General features: G+C 42.0%; 1 long non-coding RNA gene across 2 annotated transcripts; it reads right to left on the reverse strand.

The window, feature by feature from the left end:
* Positions 1-1,566: 1,566 nt before the first annotated feature.
* On the reverse strand, positions 1,567-18,060 carry LOC137793188 (uncharacterized). Of its 2 annotated transcripts, XR_011078194.1 has the most exons (3): positions 17,691-18,060; positions 15,831-16,784; positions 1,567-1,632 (listed from the first exon to the last, which is right to left on the reverse strand). It is a non-coding gene; the product is annotated as an uncharacterized lncRNA (long non-coding RNA). The 2 variants fall into 2 exon arrangements; XR_011078193.1 differs by lacking the exon at positions 1,567-1,632 and having other exon boundaries at positions 15,194-16,784.
* Positions 18,061-18,141: the final 81 nt, after the last annotated feature.

The raw sequence follows: 18,141 nt of genomic DNA on the forward strand, positions 1-18,141 counted from the left end.
GTCCATTAACATCAAACTTGAATCAAAGACATCAATCAACCTTGAAAGAGGCTCCACAGAGAGCCAAAGACGTTGAGGTGTGTAACAGGTGTTGGGGTCAGGTATGGTGAGTGATAAAACCCTGGAGTACATATCGCGGGTATGCTACAGATGTCTTTAAATCATTTATATGTTACCCCATGTTAGATAAAATATTGCATAATACCTATGATGGGCGGGTTTCAGACAGCAGGGTCTAATCTGGAGGATTTATAAGCAGGTGAATATATTAAATGACTCCAGTTTCCATTAGGCATGTTGCACCAAATTGTTTATCGACCCATATCTCAGCGCTGACACTCCTGATTAATGATGTTATTAAGGAGGGAGGAGCAGTGGAGGGAGAAAGATGACAGGCCATTCTGTGATTGACCATTAAAGCGTGTGTGTGTGTGTGTGTGTGTGTGTGTGTGTGTGTGTGTGTGCGTGCATTTGGTTATGTAGTTTTGAACAGGCTTGTTCTGCCACATGTGTCTGTACACAAAATTAGCACTTGAACGTGCACCTGGTCAATCATTCATGCAGGCAGTATGTCTATTGATGTCTATTGATGTATGTCCTCTGATGAGCTGTGTGCAAATGAGTATGAGGGGGTGAACAAACATGCATATACAGGGAGTCTTGACAAAACTCATCAAACACATCCTGAGGATGAAATGCTCATGCGTCTGCACTCCTCTTGGGTAATGTCTCAGCTAAACACGTATTCTAGTCAATTACTGCAGCGAATACATATTTTGAAAAATCATCACCATTCTGTATTTCACAAATTGAGGCGCTTTCATTCAAGATGACAATGGCCCTTTCAGCCTGGTTAAGTGTTCAGCCGTTGTTTTAAGCAGCATGCTAATATTGTAAACCACATTCCAGGGTTTTTAAAAATGACAAGAAATGAACCAAATGTCAGCTTTTATACCCTTTTCCGCTATGATGTCTGCGATAATGCAAAAGAGGCATTTTCCACTGCCAAAGCGATGACAGTGACAATATCTCAAAATTATGTGAGGAGTGATCAGTGGACAAGAATCTCCGCTGGCAAAGCACCCCACATCTCTGCAGAGCCACCAGAATCACAGGCATTGCTTTCCTAATAAGCAACGAACCCCATCACCCTGCATGTTTTGCTGTCGGACCCACTGGATGGAGCCCAGCTGCTGGCTGTTAGCCCAGCTAGGCAGAGACACTGTAGGTTGAGGTGACCTTTGAACTTGCAGACTTGCAAGCTGCAAGTCATCGGACTCTTGTCTCAATCACATCTGTTCCGGGTCCCATGGGCCACTAATTTGAGTGTATGCGTGCTTGGCCTCACATGGCATGTGTGTGAGTGTGAGAGAGAGAGAGAGAGAGAGAGAGAGAGAGAGAGAGAGAGAGAGAGAGAGAGAGAGAGGGGCGGCCTTGCCTCACTACACCTAAGACGGATCAGTTGTGGGGGAGGAGAAAAATGAACTAATCAGCCTCTCCAGTGGTGGAATCTCACCCAATTTATTTCCAAGCTAAGAGGCGTTGGCTAATGAGCTGAAGCAAAGCGTCCTCTCTCTTCCTTTTCCTTGTCTCTCTCTTCTCCTCCTGTCCTCTGCTGTTCCACCGGTGATTCTGCGGCCCAAACCAATTACTCGTCAGCGCATTCGTTCGTGTGCACATGCATTCACAATTGTGTGTCCAATCACACATATTCACAAAAAAAAAGAAATACACACGCAATATAAATAGACATGCTGTAGCTTCACACACACACACACACACACACACCACACACACACACACACACACACACAAAACCTATCTGTGCGCACACTCTGAGCTATTTGATTCATCTGCTAAATATTAAAAGATGTTGGACGGGTAAAAGGCCCAATATTTAAAAAAAAATAAAGACCCAGACAGTCATCATCAAAAGATTTTACCAGACATAATATGTATGGAAGTCAGTGAAAATAACACATTTTTGACATTTTGTTGAGACCAATGATGCAGCACAGACAGCTCTGTCTCTTGGCTGCAATGAAAAAAAAAAGGATAATTCCTTGCAGATTATATAAATGCAATCCTGCTGTGCGACATGATTCTATTGTATGCTCATGGCAGAATAAGACTTTTCATCCTGGTCTTATTTTACCCAGAGTTTCAACAGGCTCTTATGCATGAGCTTCTCACCGTTCACACACTCAATGCATTGTCAGCACTGCTCCAAGATACGGTGTGCTGTGTATAGAGGATATGCTGTTCATAGTCTGCAACAAACCCAAAAACAGAGGCTGATTTTGGTAATCCATGCACAGCAGCCAAAGTATCATAAAAAGCATTGTGGCGCTTCATTCCCCAAACAGCTGTACAAGTCAACAAGTCCTCCACATGAAATGACAAAATGTGTAATGTGTAGCACAACATCAGAGTTTAGTTTAAATAAGTGCTTTGTTAAGGTTATAAGCAAACATGTTTTGGGTTAAAATACTACTTTGTTAAAGTTAGGGGATCTTTGTCTTCATTATTACAAAAATAAAGACGTGGTTATCAAGGCACATGATAGATGCAACATTTTTCTATCTATGCCGTGGTCTATAACATAAATACATAACCTCAACCCACATGTGATCCTTAATTTGATTGTGCTTGATGTGACCCCAGCCCAGGAACTTGCCAGTTCACGAAGGCAAACATGAAAAACAAATTTCCATAGTGTCACCTCTCTGGACACGGGAGGCAAGGCAAGGCAAGTTTCCCTCAAAACGTTCACAGTCTGTGGTCATAAAATAGGGTTACCGTAAAAGTCTGATTACAAGCCGCTCCCACCTTCGATGGGTGTCCCCACTGTAGCAAGCTAGCACTGCTGCTAGCTCCGCGCTGCTGCTACTGCCCGAATTACATTTGGTGTCTGATTTACACGAAAACATCAATATAACAGGTAGCTTTTGAATAGCAGTGTATATACTCAGATTTATGCTTGCGTTTTCTGTTTTTCCAAATATAAATGTAGGACTTAATTTACGAGTAGAAGAAATCAGAGTATTAAAAGAGCGGATTTAATCATCACAAACTAGCATCTTGAATGCAACAATGAATTAGTGTCGGAGAGTTTTTACTTCCAATCATTGTCCTATTGAAAAGATTATTCAAACCAGTTTTGGTGTATCCAGTACTAACTCAGCAGCTTTAACATATCAGGTTCAGACATCACCTGAACCTGTTCGTCTGCAATCAATAACTATAACACTGAAGGACTCAGTCCACCGATAAGGTGCCAATACTATCGGACATATGGGTGAAGAAGCATACTCTAAGAGTCATATAAAATAACAGTGAATGGCTCAGGTGACCTTTAGAGAAAATGCCAGTGGGACCTTCCAGCAAAATCCTACATTCCTGGAAGAGCAGTCCTGACATTATGGAAGAGATTTGTAAAATCAGTGACAGTAAAAGGTCACACAATCTGATTTCCAATAAGGCCAGTTAGCTGACCAAAAGCCATGGAGGAATTAAACCCTGACTACCGTCCTCCTTCCAAACTTCTCTTATACAAACCTGAGAGACGGCCGACTCGGCTAAGCACCAAAAGGCCAATGAAAGGAGGTCGAAGGAGTGATAAGAAAGCTGAGAGACGGAGAGGACTGAGCGTACTATATTCACTTACATCTCTGCATTTACTTTACTTTGTAACAATGGATATGAACATTCTTTGATATTTAAGATATTTAATATGCTTGCCACATATGCGTCAGCCAACTGCCTTTAGTATGCAGCCGTTATATTAAATGGATTATTTTCATTAGTGGCAGTCTGAATAGTGATATACTTAAAAAGAAAGGGGGGACTGCATGATAGATTTATGTTCCCCACTGAATATTAATTTACAGATGAAAATGATGTAAAGTAATGCATAGGGGATGGATTTTATTTCAAAGCTCCAAACTGATAAATGTGCTGGTTTGATTAAAAGTGACAGCATTCTATTGTATGAAAATGTACATCTGTGACAGCGTTCATATGAAAATAATCTCATGACCAAAAGCATATGCAGCGAGCATATGCAGCAGAATTTGTGAGTGCAGAGAAATTGATGTGTCAACTCTGATAAATCATTTCATGATTTCAAGCCCTTGAGGAGTTCCTAAATGAGGTTACATGGACAGTTTATGCTATTTTTAAATGTGCAGGATGTGTACCCTTGAAATACAATGTGGTCAGGTGAAAATAATCAGGAAACAATAGCGGTGGTTTTTACCTCACTCCTTTCTCTTTTGCATGCCTTTGGTCTCTTGTAGCTCTGTGGCACCAAAACCTATTAATCACGTGACCAAATGCTTGTACGTATATATCTCAGTGGCGGGCTGTCAGGGCCAGCGAGGCGTTCTCTGCTGGCCTAAACAGAATTACAAAGTTAAAACTATTTTATAATATGATTGAAAATAATAATAATAATAATAATAATACAATTTCAAAACCTTGAAGCTAGAATCTCACAGAGCTGTTTGTGCATCTGGTGAGTGAAATGCTGATTATGTTACTGTTTTTTTTTTAATGTCATTATAAACTAGCAACAGTGCTGTTGTTACTGCTGCACCTGGGGCTGCTGGTGCTTCTCCCCGCGGCCTCTCCTTGGCACGGATAGAGGTTGCTGCCGCTACAGCTGTGCTGCAATGTCATGTCTGCACTGTGCAGGGTCAGTGTGGCGGTTTTGTTGATAGATTTGGACAACATGCATTGTTGTTGACCCGACAGGTTGTGCTCTCTCCTTGCTGTGCTGGCCCTCGTCGGGTGCATTTCCTCTACTTTCGTGCGCCGCGACCGGCTTTAGAGCGGCTTGGAAAGGCTCATGCCGAAGGTGGCACGCCGGCTCTGGTCGCGTGCTTTAGAGCGCCCGTGCCCGGACCTCGCCGTTGCACAGGGCCGTGGAATATGTGCTTGCTGTGACTTCTCTCCTCGCCGAGAAGAGGGACGCGGCCCAGTGCGAGCTGTCCTTAGTGCCGTGTAGCGACGCCAGGGCGGGGATCGGCCCGCGTAAAGGGCGTCAGGGGTCTGAGGCGATGTCAGCAACCCACCCGACCCATCTTTAAACACGGACCAATTAAAGTGAGCCGCGGCGCACGTAAAGTGCAACTCCCACCTTGCTCACGGCGTCTCCTGTTGTTTTTTTTTCCACAGGTAAGTCCCGGTAAGTCCCCTCGCCCTGTATGCTCATGGTGGAGCCGTGCGGCGGAGTGGACTGTATGAGAGTGTCGGTCTGTGACACTTTTTTTTTTGCTGCGATTACAGCTGGCCTAATGACCAACACCACGGACCGCCATATAGATATATCTCCATCTAACCCCAGCTCATTAGTGTTAACCTGATCGCTCATCAGGGCCGATCCGCTTTCATCCGCATGTTTAATGCAGAGTCACAGCAGATCAGCCCCAGAGATCCAGATCAAGAGATCAAGCCTGCAGGCAGCGACACCAAACACTTGCCTGCACTGGGCACCTGTCCGTCATGTTCCTATGAAAGGAGTTGCTTCCTTCAGCGTCATGGATACCAGACGCCCCTCTGGGAGCAGAGAAACAGAAAGACATTGCCGAGCAGTCTGTGGCGGCGCAGGAATCGCTCAATATTCCATCTGAGCAGAGCTTCATGAAGAAATCAATAAAGACACAACATATTTAAGCACATACGCTGTTTGACACTGGACAGGGAAAATTCCAAGTGATGTCTCTCAATCAATATCAAAATCTCAGACACTGACAGACTCCAGGAAATAATGTGCCCACAGATCTTAGCTTTAGTGTAACATTGTTTATTTTTGTCGTCTGTACTTTGGCCTTCTCCAAACTCTTTTATACGAACAAAAAAGAGAGGCTTCTTTTCGCAGAGGGAAAGAAATGGCAGCAATTAAAAAGGCAAGTGGCTTTAACATTCCAAGCGTATCTCTGAGTGCTGCTTGGGTAGTAATTAAGTCCTTCAGAGTGTTGCTGCCATTAAAGCTACGAGCAACCAAATGAGGACACACCCAGCCCAGTGTGACCAGATTAAAATAAGAGAAATCAGCCCCTCGCTGCTCCCAAATGGCCACCATTGCTTCGGGCAGTCCATCAGTCTACAATGTACGACTTGAATCCCCATTCAATCAGTATGAAAGCAACATAAACTTCCCAGTTGGCTGCTTAACAACAGTCACTGTAAACTGTATTTACCCCAAAATATAATGACAATGAAACAACACTGTCTCAAAGAAGTCCTCTGGGTGTAATTTGCAGGATGATAAATTCCTAAATATAACATACTTTTAGATAATATCACTTATAGCTGAAGAATAGTTGTGAGTTCAGATAATGTTTTCCCTCTTTTACTAAAATTGACTAGAGAGAGAGTAACTTGTGACAAAGACATCAGTCTAGCCTCATCAAAGGCTTCTCTTAATGTTGTAAGTGGAAACATGCGGTTTGAAAATCCTAAAAAGGATGTTTGCTCAGAACAAAATAGGGTTGTGTTAGAATGAAAGATTTTCCTGATCATACACAATATACTGGGATCATAATTAGATATACAGTAACCTGCAAAACAAGACAAATACTTCACTTTTTTGCATGTCTTTAACAGTATAGCCTTCACGTCCACTTGTGGGAATACTGACTTTTTGTCAAAGACACAGAGTTTTAGATTCAGTCTTTTACCATAATGTGTATGTGGCTAGCAATAAGTGCATTTACGACCCCTTTACATTGTTTTAATATGGATCAGCTGGACACATAAAAAAACATGGCTGGAGCTATAAGCATAAGTAATTAGGCAAAGCTCATAAAATCTGCAGTCAACAGTCAACACTTTAGCTGGAAAAACTGAGTCTCCAGCTAAAAATAATATGCTTTTGCCTGCTGCTGTCTAAAGTAACTTTTTTTTACAAATAATGATCAAGTGGTAAATTGTCACCATTATCTCTGTAAACCACACATAACTGAAATACTGATAGGCGTAGCATCATTAACTAAGAGGACAGTGTTTACCCAATAGCCAATTGATGGAAAACAAACAGATGTTTTCATCATGTGTATGCTGTTTACAGGTCAGACCTACACACTTTACACTGATTACAGTGAACACATCAGACAATCACAGTCTACCGCATCAGTGGTATCGAGCCCAGTTCTTTCAATTGGTCTTTCACCTCAAGACCACAAGAAGAAATATGACGCAAGGCTACTTGGGGGGAAGCAAGGAAAACCTTTTCATTATCCCTGGTGTCTGTGGTTTGGAAGAAATCAATAGAGGTGTCAATGCTGGATTCATCTATATTCTACTGTGTGAACCTAATACCCTCACATGGGGAAAGAAGATGAGTGGGTGGTTTGAGGGGAAGAGGTGAGGGAGTTTCCGTGGCAGGGAGGCGCACTGGAGGGGAAAAGGAAGTTAGAGATGAAGAGTTTAAAGAGTTATCCAGACAAGGTTTGCAGGTGCACTCACACAAGGTTGTAGTAACTTGTTTAGGTTAGAGTGACTTTGGGGAACTCAAGAGACTTTTCTAGATTGTGGTGCGGGTGAGATTCAGTGGCTGCACAAATATCACTTGTGAGCCGTGCTGGCTTATGTCGGAAAACAAACCCGTGGTCATCTCCCGAGTCTTAGAGATATACAAATGGGGCCAAAAGCATCTGCGTCGACAGGATCAGCTGTTGGAGACGTGCTAGATATAACAGAAATTTTAACTGCGAAAGTCATACTAACGATGCACTTGCTCAACTTCTGTGAAAATCCTCTCCCGCACACAAACGTTCGCACACACACACGCACACACACACACACACAATCTAACAACCACATCACCTGTCAGTGGGAGCCTCATTAAGCTGACAGGCACTGGCCTCTCAGGGCAGGCCAAGACGTCAGAGCCCTCTCTTTCCTGTCATGACATGATGGATCTCTCCACCACTGGCTGCCAAGCTGCCACTCACGTCCACCTTCCTGTGGGCGTCCATCAGGAAACACTCGGTAAGCATCCTGTTGATCTTATTTGTATATATCCACCACCGCTGTTCACGTCCAAATCTGACTTCACATCAAAGGGACGATCAAGATTGGCTATAGTAGCAAGCGCTTCCCAGTCTCTAAGTGTCAACGTGTGAGTGGATGTATATTGTGTTCAACCAATGGCTAACTTGATAGCACACTATGCGGCCTCCTCCATGACCACAACTTCAGTTTGGTCAGTGATCCTAATTAAGGGAAGGGACGGCAACTTACATTTCAATGTAATATGGCCAATAAAAGACACTTGTAAACTTTAAATAAATCTTGACAAGCATGGACGAGAAGGATCCAGATGTCAAAATTTTGGTAAGTCAAGTGATAGAAATAATAACGCTTAAATTTGCATATTAGTTGCTCAGATAAACCGTTAACATTACCAGCTTCTGTTTCTGCTTTTGACTGGAAAAGACATTGACAGGATGGATATCCCTTTCTATTAAATTATACTTACTGTTCAAAACAGAATGGAAATTATTTATGGGCGTCAGTCTATTAGATAAAAAGGGGGGGAATTTGATCACTTGGAGAACTTCTTTTATAGCTGCATCAGGTGCTCCGTAGAGCAGAGTGGAAACACAAAACACAGAGTTGGGTGTTTCTCCGTGGGTTTGTCTGCAAGAGCGATGCCTTTAAAAGTTGATTTGTGCAGCTTTAGCGTTTGAGGAGAATGAAATATCTGCAGGAAGGGGAATTTTTTTGCGGCATTGATTTTCATCTTTTGGTACAAATCCAAAACTGAGATCCCAAAAATTCCTGTATAGAGTTTTTCAGGATAGTTTTTCTTTTAACAGCAATTTGTTATGTTGTTAATGTTAATGTTTGATGTAAACCTGTCAGTCAGCAAAAGTGTTAAAATAACTTAAATCCACTTCAATCCTGTGAAGCGTAAAAATGTTGACATAGATGGGAGAAATACTCAGCAGCTCATCAATAATGACAGCAGGGCTTTGATGAATTCCCATATAAGTTGTGGTATCTTAAGGCCTTTGAGGAGAACCAATAAACCGTCAGCACGCCTGATGATTGAGGCTGATTGGACAGCTGTCAGAAAAGGGAGAGAAGCGCGAAGATATTTTGCAGTGTAATATGCAAGTAGTTTTGTGGTCTCAACAACAAAAAACGTTTAGATTTACTTAGCATATAGAGATGTAAATAGAAGGAATCCGATGAGTTAAATAAACATGTTGAGCTTTTAGATGGATGTGTAATATGTAACTTCATAGTTTGGAAATGTATAGCTTATGACTAATGTCACATGATTGTCTGAAGATTTTGTATTTCATTTTTCTGTGCATGTTAAAATGAATGTTTAGTTATTGTTCAGGATCTTGCCAGTTGTCTAAGAAAACAATCAATGCAAATCATCAATGTAAAAAAAAAAGAAGATAAATATGGACAAGAAAACCACATACTGCTGTTTTATGAAGTTAACTAAATAACCGTCGAGAAGGCAGTCGAGTAGTCGTTTAATCAATAAAGACCAGGCATGAAGCTTTGCAGTCAATTTCCAACACCATGAATGGTAGTTGTAATATAATAAAGGATCAGATCGGAAATTAAAAAGTACTCATCTATTAAAGTAGGTTTCACACAACTACATGTTTTGTTAATTTTTCACAACACTAATTTATTTAAGCAAATATTGTCTGTGATTGGTGAAATACATACACATACACAGAGTCACGATGTGTAAACATGTACCAATAAAATTTCAACCTTTTACTAAAATACTTTTGGAGCTCAGAGGATGAACCCACGAACAGCGCAGGTCAGATGTTGTTACCAAACATTAGTACAGACACAAAGGTGCATGATCTGACGAGTCTTTTCCTTCAAATACTTCTCCTGAAGCGCATCCAGACACCTCACAAAGTGTAAGAACAAAGACATTGTCAGCTTTGGCAATAACAATCTCGGACACCTGACATCTCCATCGCCAGATCCCTCTGTCCAACATTCCTGTGTGTCCCTCTCTCTGTTTGTATCATCAAAGTGCACCTGGTTGCAGGTGGTACCCCGCTGAGATGTGAGTCTGTCCGGCGGAGCCCTTTGACAGCAGAAAGCTAGTGTAGAGCACACGGAGGCCCAGCCAACTTGTCTCAATTTAATGTTCAATGCTCTCATATGCGAGTCCCAGTGGTGACCCGAGCGCTACTGAGCGGGGTGCTGTTAATAGCTTAGAAGATATAGGTAATGAGGTTATCAATTAGAGGGAGACTTGCTCTCATTTGTCCCTGTTATGATGTCGTGTTTTCAAAAGGGCTTCTGGGGAAGAGAAGCTAGCTGTGAATTTGTAATTGTCATTTTATTAAAAGGACCCAGAAGCTGGTGTTCCATTATGGGTTGTTTTGTTGAGAGCAGATGTTTCCAATGCAGTTTCAGGATATGCACAATAAATTACCTAAGACAACAAGTGATGATGGACCATTATCCTGAAAAAGATAAAGCTACATCATAACCAGGAAGCAGCTCGTGAAGTTTTTGGATATTGTATTTGCATTAGGGTCTGGTGCTCATGCACATGCAGAGTATACAAAGGTTTGCATAGATGGGTGACCTGCCTTTAACGCCGCGTGTGTGTTAATGTACTGTATCGCTCAGTATTCCTCCCAGCAGCTGGCCAGCCGCTGTGAGCGTGAGGGTCCCAGGAGGTGAGCAGACAGAAAAAAAGAGCTCAGACCAGGGATCTAATTCTCCCTCCGCATCGAAAGACTCAGAGGCCATGTATTATTTACGTACAGTGGAAAGACAAGGCATGCTCTTCAGTATGAGGGATGGCAAGAACAACAGAAGGATGGGGCAGAGCGATGTGAAGTTGACAGCACTTGGGCTACAGGAACATGTGAGAAAGAGATAAACTGATTGAAGGGGCTGATAAACATTAAGTAACAAGATCAAAACGCGAGATGAAGATAGACTCGGTAGTAGACCAAAACGGTGTGCCGTTGAGAGCCGTGCGTCTGTAGCAAACACTTGAGCTTTTCATTCCACTGATTAACACACCTTCAGGCAGAGGGGAGGAACTAATCAGGGAAATCACCTGCTCTTGTGTTTGGCTCCAAAGCAATCCTGCGTAAACATCATTTCAGTGGCAGGGTTGAGTGAAGTCCACTGAGATCATCACTTTGATTGGGGTGGTTTATATAAACCTTAAGACTTCACGGAAAACATGCACATATTCAAAAATGTGACTTTTCTTTGAACCATTTATTCTTATAGACAATTCACAAACATTGTTTTTATATCAACAATGGATCACATCGAAGACTTAAGAGCATTATTAACCAACCCTGCAGTTCCCCTCAGATATGAAAAGCTTTATAGTGAGCTTCAGCTCATTGTTTTGCTGTCAAGCCATCGATTTCACCGTTTCGGTTCACCGTCACTAATAGCGTTCTATGCAGTCACAGCAGGGTTTTCAGCTAAAAAAGCTCTGAAACTCACTCTTATATTCCCTTTTTTAGTCGTAACAGAGAAAGTTGGAACTTGTGACAACCAAAGAATGTGAACGTCAACAGTAGAAGTAACGATTTAACATGATTTATTTTAATTCAAAACTAAAATCAATCAATTTGAGAGATGATAGGACAAATGTGGCTGCACCAACAAATATAAATATATTCAACAAAACTAGGCCTGGCTAACTCCTACCTCTGAAAATAAAAACAAGGAAACGGCTTTACATGCTGTTCTCACAACAACAAAAATAGGTGTCCTCGCAAATAACCCAAATGTATCAAGACCAAGGTGTGTGTGTGTGTGTGTGTGTGTGTGTGTGTGTGTGTGTGTGTGTGTGTGTGTGTGTGTGTGTGTGTGTGTGTGTGTCTGTCCAAATGTAAAGGGTACCCCAAACTCATCTACTGTCCTCAACCTCCCATCACACACAATTAAAACTTAACAACGGTGTGAGTTTATACAAGCAGAGGGCCAGCAGAGGAGTGTGAACTCCTCAGGCTGCGGGGCCCCTCGCTGCTGACTGGCCAGCTTGTAAATCTGTGGGAACCAAGGAGCAGCATGACTGGCCTGCGGGCCAATCACCTTATTGGCACCTCAAGAGTAAAACACTGGAAGGAGAGAGAAAATAGGGCAGTAAGGGAGACAGCACAAACACAGGCGCCACAGCCTGACACGTAACACTCACGTTACCTGCACATTGCCAAGCAACTGCTGCTGAGCGTGCAGTGGAGCATTTGGCAGCTAAAGAGACGGATATTTCCTCTCAGAACTCTGTGTTGCTCTGTATCTGCTGGATGTGGAAATAAACAACTGTTTCACTATATCAACTTAAAATGTTAGAATATGCATAGGTGTATTCATGGCTTCCTTCCACTGCCCCCATGTGGCCACAAATCTGTTATTGCAGGTTTGAGATGGCACCTGGAGCCAGATATTTGGGTAATGTTTTTGTTGCTTTCTCTCTGAGTGTTTAATGAGGAATTTGATAACACAAATTGTGGTACGCTCAATAAGTTGCTTCAGCCAGGAGACAGTAGGCTTGTAACGATAGCAAAAAAGACATAGCTCTGTTTAAAGGTTGAAACCACTAGTGCTGTCCTATTCATTCAATAAAACCCTAACATGGACGCCTATTATCAATTTAGTCAAACTGCCAACATCTTCTTTTGTTGTCAATCATTTCTAACTGACCTGAACTTCTGTTAACTACACTACATGCTGCTGCAAGCCACTCTAGAAGCTCTAGATACACAGTTATGGAGATTTCGGCACAGCGGGGTATTATTTATGATGTAGCATAGTGGTAGATACAACCAATCGTATCAGCTTTGATTGTTCACACTACAATAAATGAATATCTCCAAATGAATGTGCTAATGATTGTTTGTGACGTTAAAGCCGCACACAGCGCATTTAAATTCTGACAACGTTCCATCCATGCATCTTCCCGCACCAAAGGCTGCCCGCACTGGCTTACCCATTCCCACTGTGTCATCTCTTCATCCTCGGGCTGACCAACAGTGGAGGTCAGTGAGGATAAGACTCTCCTCACACATACACACAAACACACCGTACATACCTATTTTTTTCCCTCTCTCGAACAGCCCCTCGGCTGCACATCTATACACAGCTCTCCTAATTGTATGCACCGCACACCTATCGAATTAAATTTGCACACAAAACCATCTTATGCCATCACTTGGCTGACTATTCACCCACTTAATTAATCCAATTTATCAAAAAAGGTATTTACCTAATGAAAACATGTGTGTCGTATCCAGCGGCATCATCAGTATCCTCCCCTGCTCAGCAAAGTGTGAAGGCTGAGACCAGGAAACTTTAATTTAGAGGTTCTCCTCCTCGTTTCATTATCCTCAATAATTAAAAGAAGTGACATTTTCCAGAGACACAGCTATGTCTCTATGACGGTGCTGACTGACGCGTGGAATGCTGGCTTTGAGTCCAGAAACAGCGTCTTGTTTGTTTAATGTGTGGGACAACTGTGCCTATGTAATAAAAACCTCATTAGAATATAGTGCTTTTCACATTCGCCGTGTAAAACATAGACAACCAAAGCAAAGTGCAAGTTTTACACGACTTCTGTTGTGGAAATCTATGCAGCAAAGTTGAATATAATGAACATTTTTTCTTAATGAAGAGGAAACTGATGTATAACCACGCGTTTCACACAAAAGCTGTCCGATGACTTTGTTGTTTGAATTAAGTCAGGCCCACACCTGGTCTAGAAGGCCGGCCTCAACGACTGCTTGGGCATTAATCGATAGTAGCGCTGCAAACTGCAGTTAAATATTTAACATTCAAAGCTCATCCCACTGATGCACTCAGGGAAAGGCCTTTGTGTATGGAAGCCCTTTGGTCAAGGCTTCTTCCAGGGTGTCAGCAGCAGCCATGTCCGCCTCTTTTGTCCTCCTCCACAACGTGACTTTGTTCAAGGACTTCTACAACTTCTCCCGCGTATACATAGACACACACCAGACATCCCTCCGTCGCCCTCTGTCTCACTCTTCCTCCCCTTTCGTCAGGCTCCGTTGACCGTACAGATGACAGTATGGACTTCAGCACCAGTGTATTGGAACCATGAGCTGAAGAGCGAGAGAGAAAAAGAGAGAGAGAGACCCACAGCCTGCCAGCTTTTTTATTACCATAGTGTCTGTGCTCTTATCACTGTGCCTGCCAACAAACATATCTAAGAGCCTATGTGGTGATAGAGCCTGAACGCTCATTTGATACACAAGGCGTTCGAGCATTGCTCTTAAACTGCAATTAGTATGGTCTAAAACCACTTGCTAAACACCATTTTGTCACTCGCGTCAATTTTGGTAACTGTCAATCCTGTGAATATGCTGTATGAAAGTAACCACATTTCCTGAAGACAACGTGGTAGAGGCCGGTTCTCAGCCTTCTTTGTTAGCTGTCACTCATGAGATCACGCCCCTGTCGTTGATACCTTGTCCCCATGCAGATCCAGACCAAAAGTCTCAACCTGAAAAAAAAACAATCTGAAAGTGAAAAAAGATTTGAACCCGAAAAAATTTGACTCTCTAAAAAAGAGTGGAAGTTGAAAATATAAATTATGTTACTGAAAACTCAAAAACTATATTGATGAAAAAAGAAAAACAACTGAATCGAAATGATATTCAACACTTATTTTTATTTCAAATACATTGCTGAATTTTTCAAAGTTCAAGACCAAAACTAGGTTCAAATCTTTTTTCCCAAATGAACAAAACTATTGCCCTCGATTGGGCTTCATACAGTTTGAAGCATGACACGCAATCCGTCATCAGGTTGCATCATCCAAACCTCTCATAGGAGTCAGCAGTCGACAGCTGACTCCTTCACTAAAGAAGATAAAACGGTGCTACCAGCCCTCACTTTGGCGCGCATAACGCACGATCCACGCGCGTTGGCGTCGGACGTCAAGGTACACAGGGCCATGTTAGTTAAGTTATTTAAATCCTTATGTTCAGCTTTTTTTCACTTCTGGTTTCTACTAGAATAATACATGTTTACATGCTTTAAACCTCTAAAAGAATGTAAACATTCAGAAACCTCTATTTTTTAAACAGCAGTCTCTGGATTTTATATATATATATATATATATAAATCCAGAGACTGTTGTGCAATGCTGTGAAATGATTAACATTTTTTAAAAAATGTTTAAAAAAATGATGATTGCAGCTTTGAGTTTGAACGTTTATTTCAAAGGAACGCTTTGGTACCATCCACTCTTTCGGCAGAGCAGTCATATCAAATTGGATGTGCACCGAAACTAATATGATACTTTCCCTCGTTTTTGACCCGATGGCTTTCCCTGCTCTCAAAGGTCAGCTCTGTCAAGAAGACCATTTGCAATTCATCAAAAGTACAAACGGGAATATCAAAGTTCACCACAGTTGAATCCTATGTGTTGGCTGGGAGCGCTACGTAAATTGACTTTGCCTCTACAAGCAAACACAATGAACATGGTGATATAATTGTAATAATGGCTGGTGTGACTAAACCCATAGAGAACAATAATATTCAGATTCTGAGTCACAGTATGCATGACTGATGCCAGACTTTTAAAGTCTTCTGTGCACTTTTGATCTCTCTGACTACATTATTGGAGGCACAGCCACCTCAGCCATCATCACATCTGGCATACAGTAAGTTAGTATTAGCTTTTATAAAAGAGTGACATGACACACCTCTCGGTCTGACAGAAACTGGCACTAAAGAGTCCATCTGGGTTGTGTCGCCACACACACACACACACACACACACACACACACACACACACAAAGCAGCCAGTAGATACTATAACACATCATTCTCACCGCTGCCCGTCTTGTCATCATCCCCTATGAATATTCAAATCCTCTCCCCCTCTCCAGCCTTCTCATCAAACGTCTGCTAAATGTGCCACAGACGGTGTCCCCTCTCCGCCTCCTCGCTCTTCTGCTCGACAATGACTTGTGTCCTGGCCAATGCATTGTGACTGGTAGGGGTGACTCAGGCTGTGCAGGAGGCCGTTGCAGTGTGGGGTGACATGAAAGGAGAGGGGGGTATGTTAGGTGACACACTGACGCAAATACAGCAGACACAGGACCTGCCGTGATGTTATAGGGACTTTCATACAATTTCATTTGCATTTATTAAACCCTGGATAGGTTCACTTACTGCAATACAGCACACCTTCATTATAAAAGGTTATAAGTGGTAAAGCGTTAACAGTTATTTTGTCGGTGTGGAAAATTCTCATGAGACAACAAACGCTACACATTATCTGGTTTAAAAAACGTCCACTAATCCACACTTTGATGGGGACTTCTCATAAGCCCCCGAGCATCTGGATAAGTCCCGGAAATACGATTCAGGAGCTACTTAGCAGTCGTGTAAAGCACACACATAGTGCTTTGAAAGCGGCGGTAATGACAGTGAGTAAAAAAAAAAAAGGGAAAAGCAACAGTTTGCGTGAAATCATGCGAGAATGTCATTAAATTGTATCATAATCACCACCGTCGGGCAAATGGCTGCAACAGAAAAAGCGACCTAAACCGTTTTCTAAAGAAATATTAATAATGGAAATATAAATAAACTATGACTCATGTCAACAACAGGCTGCCATTTAGTATGAACTGGAGGAATGAAACTGCTGACCCTGATGTGTGTTGTTGTTGTTGCTTCTTTCATTCCGCGGGTCGTTTCTGTCAGCCGCTGATCTGAGTGGCTCAAACTAATTGGCTGCATCTCATCAAGACGAAATGCCAAGACATGAGCCCAGCCGCCGTCTAAAGGTCGCACATTGAGCGACAAGCAGAATGTTTAAGCGTCTTAATCTTGAGACTCTTAAGGAAAGTAATTTTAACAAGAAATATTACTAAAAAGAAATCTACAATATTACTGTTGTAATTAATTTTCTTAATTTGTTTTTTACATTTGTGGACGCTATGTCAGTTTTGAAAAGTATTTACACTGTGATGTTTTTTATTTCCTCTCTTTTTACCCGTTCTGACATTTGGCAAAATATCCTTGAGATAACACATGTTTATCTTTCAGGTGCCCACTAACACACAACCAATCTTTTTAGCTGGACACTAAATGTGAATATGTCAGCTTCTTGTTAACTGTATTTCACATTCGCTATTGTCATCATGAATTATTTCATTATTTCAACATGATTAAGATTCACTGGCCCTCATGCTCAACAGTGTGTTTAGCAGCAGTAAACAATATCAACATGACCCATGAGTATTAGCCATTGTCACACTTCAAACCCTCACAGGAGGTGTTGCTGTTGATTGCAAACAAAGCAGGTTTATTCTATTTGTTAAAATGACAATTGCTCAAATTTCAGTATCCACGAGAATAATGGACCAGAATATGGACAGAATACCCCAAGAATGGATGCATGTTGATCAGAGATTAGCTGCCAACTAAATGAACATAGGGCATAGTACAGCGGCCACATATTCCTATCTACGAGATGCCCAGTGATGTTAATAATGCCACGCTAGCACACACACACACACACACACACACACACACACACACACACACACACACACACACACACACACACACACACACACAAAAGACGGCAGACGTAGCATTAAAACCAATTGAACACCCAGAAAAAACTATAACCAATGAACATTACATATGTCCCCACGCGCCAAAATGTGAGATGAACTTACTTTTGGTGTTTTCAGCAGGAGACGCAGCGGCTCAACACTGAGATGATTTCATTCTCGTCTCTTTCTAGGAGCACAGAGACAAAGAGTCTAGTCTGTGTGAGGCCCTGACGCCAATTTATATTCCACAAGTGATTGGCACTTGTTGAGGAGACACCGGTGCAGGAGAAGGCCTCGGTTAACGATGACGGCTAAACTGCACTGGAATTATCTTCTTCCAGCTCCTCACAACCTCTTTTTTGCAGTGGTGGAATGTAACAGAGTGTTTGTACTTCGTTACTGTACTTAAGTAATTTTTTACGTACCTTCATTATAGTAAAAATAATAGTGCATACTTTTTGCTTTTACTCCGTTACATTTTGCAGCTGTTATCTACAACTGAGGCTTTGTTATGTGTTGCCATGTGACATTGTTTCCGTGGCGACAGAAAAGCTGATTGAGTTGTTGTTATTGT

This window comes from Clinocottus analis, unplaced genomic scaffold, assembly GCF_023055335.1.
Source record: "Clinocottus analis isolate CAN_PGR_092001 unplaced genomic scaffold, fCliAna1.0.p SCAF_22, whole genome shotgun sequence".
Classification (NCBI taxonomy): domain Eukaryota; kingdom Metazoa; phylum Chordata; class Actinopteri; order Perciformes; family Cottidae; genus Clinocottus; species Clinocottus analis.